The sequence below is a fragment of the Rhinolophus sinicus genome, linkage group LG04, assembly GCF_036562045.2.
Source record: "Rhinolophus sinicus isolate RSC01 linkage group LG04, ASM3656204v1, whole genome shotgun sequence".
In the NCBI taxonomy this organism is placed as follows: domain Eukaryota; kingdom Metazoa; phylum Chordata; class Mammalia; order Chiroptera; family Rhinolophidae; genus Rhinolophus; species Rhinolophus sinicus.
This window is the reverse complement of record NC_133754.1, coordinates 36,126,792-36,132,112: the sequence shown is the minus strand read 5'-3', so window position 1 is coordinate 36,132,112 and position 5,321 is coordinate 36,126,792.

Below are 5,321 nucleotides of genomic sequence, written 5' to 3'. Positions count from 1 at the left end.
AGGTGGGATGAAAATGTGACCAGCTTAAAAAAAAGATACAGATTTTTAAAACTCAGTTATGCCTAAATACAAAGAGTGGAGGGAAAAGAATGAATGAAAATAGAACACAGAAAATGGTATGGTAGAAAGGAATATGTCTACTGTTTCTGAATTGCCAAAGGTTTCTAAAGGTGTGGGTAATCAAAATAAATGGAAAGGCAAAGTATCAAGGAGGAGCATGTGGCAGAAGTGGCAATCTCCACTATGTCCTTGGTCCTGTGGCATAGGTACTAACAGCAGCGTCTTTCAAAACATGTCCTGAGCTGAATCAAATACAGATTCTCAAGGGAGGACTATCTTATCATACATATATAGCTAAGAAACTCAGCTCAAAAAAACAAGCCAACAGATACTATAGCAGAGCTAAAAATACATTGGGTCTCTGGGGAAACAGAAAAGTGGAAGAAAATACAGGATATGGGGTATATAACAAAAGCACTCTGCAAGTGCAGAGTTAGCTGCTACAGATGCAATTTATCCTGTATAGACAGAGGGAGAAAAGAAAATGTCACCTGACAGAATTCACGCGATTTAACATTGAAGTATCTGAAACAACAGACTCAAATAGAAATGGAAGTTTAGAAGTTCTAAATATGCAAAGTGGAGAATAATGCCAGAGTTCACCATTGCACATTTCTAAAATTTTTAGAAAACTAAATATATCAAATAGCTAGAATTGCTATAGACCGAAGGGTTAAAATAAAACAAAACAAACAAACAAACAAAAAAACAACTCCTTTATATGATTAAGTGAATTCCCACACTTACCTTACTGATTACAGATAAATCTAGTAAGGTTAAATTTTCCAGATCATAAGCTTATACAAACTGTCATAAGCTCTTGAAGCTAAAATGAACATTTTCCCAAATCTCACGGGTCTCTTATCTATTGCTTTTGCCAGATTTTATTGAGTCTCCGCCCCTATCAACTTTTAAATAGTAGAATATTTCTGTATTGTTCTATGTCCTGGTTCTGCAAACATCATCTTGTTTGAAACAAAGACTCTAGTCATTCTTCCTGGAGTTTTCTGAATACGAGTATCACAGGTTTGGGGTGATGCTTTGATAGAGTTGATTGGGAATCTAAGATAGAATTTAATTGGGCTTTTGAGAGTCTTGGTAGCAAAGAACTTCAATTTTGAGGTTTTACATAAACTGCCTCATTGTCATAGTAGACAATTCAGGCTGCAGAAACTGAGGAAACAAAGTTGATTGAAGATTAAAGCTTTTAGAACCAAATACTCATTTACTTTATCATACCAGGAAAGGAGGATACATATTTGGACTTAAATTTCTCTATGGAATTTGATAATGGGGGAAATATACTGATATTTAAATTTGTATCAATATGACTCTTGTTTGCATGCGACAGAAACCTGTACTTACAAAAATAAGAGAAACGATTTATCGGAAGAACATCAGGGATGCACAAAATCATGAGAGCAGGAGTTTGAAAAATGGGTAGACATCAAGGTAACTCCTGAGGAAGAAGAGAAATATCTCCAACAGCCATGCTTTGGCCAGAAGAGTCTAGCTCGGCTGCTGCTGTCACTGCTGGTGGACTCCATCACAGCTGGAAATAGCTAATGATACATGGCGCTGCACTTGCCACCCAACAGTGTTGCAGCAGCATTTAATAAATTCCAATAATTTGTTTCCATGTGCTACCTGCTGCAGATTCAATTTTTATGTTCTCCAGGAACACTGACTTTTCTAAGCCTAGGTCCTAGGCTAGTACCCTGCCTGCAGGAACTTGGGTGGGGGTGGAGAATGATAACCTTTCCCTTTTCAATTTTTTTAAAATTAAAATGTATTGGGGTGACAATGGTTAGTCAAATTACATAGGTTTCACATTATAAGTTTGGTCACCCATTACAGTAATAGTGAAAATAATAAATATTTTAAAATTTTCCCCAAAGTAGCTGTGGGGTTGCATTTTTATCAATCCTTTAAAAATGTACACACAAAAATAAATATATGCATATAAACACATATATTTTAAAAGTATATTTTCTAAACTCACATTACATATTTATATATAATATATAAATATTGCATATTTAAATGTACTTTATTCTCAGATCCTTTTTCTGTCCAGTAACCCAGTAACCATTTACACCATCCTTCTAAATTCCAAACTGAAATAAATAATTATGACAAATGTATTCCCAGTGAAGTAGATAATTAAATGCTCTAGAAGTACAAAAAATTCATAGGGAGTAAAAACTTTGAAAGAAACAGAGAAGAGAGCAGGACTGGCCAGATGAAAGCATTAGCCATTGTAGCAATCTGAACATGTCTCTCCCACTGCCCCTGGGAGCTCCAGGGCAAAGAGTGCCTATCAGAGCAGTACCTCATTGCACCAATACGAATAGGCCCTTGCTTACCCTCATTGTTCTTTAATTGGCTGGGAGCTCCCTGGAGAAGAACAGGATGTTTGAAAACTGAGGTAGGTCCTAAAAAATCTAGCAGCTGGAACCTCAGTTAAAGATAGTCTTAGCAGATAGGCAGTGTGCCATTTTTTGAAAGGGGTTTGAAGTTTCATATCTCTCTTTGCCCTAATAAACTCGAAAATAGCTACCAAACTCACATTCAATCCCAGGAGAAGCAACCCAAAACATTATTAATTTCTGCATTAGTTCACAAGTTAGGATACTTATACTGTAATTTCTATTTTTACTTTAATACCGTCTCAGTCCCATATTTTTATAGTACAAGTAGTCATGGTCTAATGGACAGAGAAATACTTTTATACATAATATATTGTCATATATTAACAGAATATAGAATATAATAATATGTAATATCTACTAATATATTATATATATATATATATATATATATATATATATATATATATATATATCATACAAATATACAAATTAAGGAAATAAATTCATGCGGTATCTTTTTTCCTTTTGTATTTATTTTGTCCTGGCTGGTTAGTCTATTTCAAGTTCCCAATGTTTCTTTTTCTTCAGGTAGGACTCTGGCCAATTAGGATTCTTTTTTTCTACCCAAATTTTATTCCTAAAAAATTTTAAACCTTGTTAGTTCTGTTTACATAAAGCTCCCTATGCTACTACTAATGGGTAAGAACAATTTCTCTAGGCGTCGTCTTGATCCCATTTTGAGCACATGCACCCTGTGACACGTAGAGCCCCGCATGATAGTCTCAGGTTCAAATTCAACAGAACTACTGCTTTCTCTTAAGAAACAGTGTTCACTGATGTATTAAAAAATTTAATCCAGCAGAGCTCAGAGACACAGAGACATAAGCAAACAACACAAAATAAAACAAAACTAACAACAATAAAAAATTCCAAGTGAATTGTCAGGCATTTTCATGAGAGGTACCACATGACAGGCAATGCTTTATTTGTGAAGCTATCACACATGCTATGGGGGAAACCGAAACATTAATATATTAATATATCTTGTTGTACTTAATATTAAAGGTTTTGCTAAAAAAATTCTCAGAATTATTCAAATTCAAAACTTGCTTGATTACATGGAACACATTATTTCTACACTCCTGAGCTTGATATTTTTCCACCTGTGATTATAAGTAGTATTCAATTTATATGAATTCCACTGAAATCTTCAAAATCACTTTTAAACAGGTGTTTTCTAACCAACACAGTATTTGTTAGAAAGATCTGAGTGAGTCAATGTTTGCGTGTTTTCTATTCATGTTTTTCATTTTGAATACATTAAATTTATGTTTTCAGTATCAGAGTAGGACTATGTTCACAAACAGTACATATATGTTTAAAGTGGAATAAATATGCATCTATGATTTTCCACACTATAGGAAACAAAAGAATCACAACTCATAACTGTATGCATTTACAATTTATAGAGCATGTCCCAATGCGTTTCATTTTGTTCTCATAACAATGCTGGGAAGAAGATGTATTTATTATCCTCATTTTACAACTGACCAAACATTTTTATAAGAGTTATATTATTTATCTACATCACAGGGACCTGAATGTCAGGATTGAAACTTCAGTCAACAGGCTTTATACCATGTTGGGAATGCTCAGGCAAAGGTATGCATGGCAGACTTGCAAATGGTACAGATGGGAATAGACAATGTTAGGGTAATGAGGACTTTGGAAGCCAACTGGGAAGGTTGATCTAAGAATTGATCCTGATCTGTCCACGGAGGGGTGTATTGGGTCTGATACAGCTCTACACCGTTAATCAGAAAACTCAGGTTAGTGAACTAACTCTTTCACTGTGACCTTGACCACACTACATTTAATTTCCATTGGCAATGGTTTCTGTATCTACAAAATTGAGGGTTTGATTAATATAGTCCTCTAAATCGGTCACCATTTTATGACTTCATTTTGGAATGGATATGTTTTGTTTATTTATTTATTTTTAAAGATTTTATTGGGGAAGGGGAACAGGACTTTATTGGGGAACAGTGTGTACTTCCAGGCCTTTTTTCCAAGTCAAATTGTTGTCCTTGCAATTTTAGTTGTGGAGTGTGCCGTTCAGCTTCAAACTGTTGTCTTTTCCATCTTAGTTGTGGAGAGCGCAGCTCAGCTCCAGGTCCAGTTGATGTTTTTTTCTAGTTGCAGGGGGCACAGCCCACCATCCCTTGCGGGAGTCGAACCAGCAACCTTGTGGTTGAGAGAACACGCTCCAACCAACTGAGCCATCTGGGAGCTCAGCAGCTGATCAGCTCAAGGTGCCACATTCAATCTTAGCTGCAGGGGGCAGAGCCCACCACCCCTTGCGGGACTTGAGGAGTTGAACTGGCAACCTTGTGGTTGAGAGCCCACTTGCCCATGTAGGAATCCAACCGGCAGCCTTTGGAGTTAGGAGCATGGAACGCTAACCGCCTGAGCCACTGGGCCGGCCTGGAATGGATATGTTTTATAATAAAGACAATTTTCCACATTGCAAGGATTATACCTGTTCTGTGCTGGTAAAATAATCTAAGATAAACAATAAATTGTGAGGAATGTAAAAATCCCTTAAAATATCTACCCCTTTCACAGAACTTGATATTTATGCATTAGATGTAGATATCATTTCAGAAATTAAAATACCTATTAAGATCCAAGGATTATCTGCAAGTGATACTACATTATGCCATTACTACCCATAAACAGCTCTGGTTAGATAAAAAAACATTTTTGATCATCAGACATCAATTTGCATCGTTCAAGTTAAGTTCCACAAGCCAAATAAGAGCAAACAACCAATGATGCTAAAGAATACAGAATGCTCAATGTCAAACATTTTCTAATTTTCATAGTGTC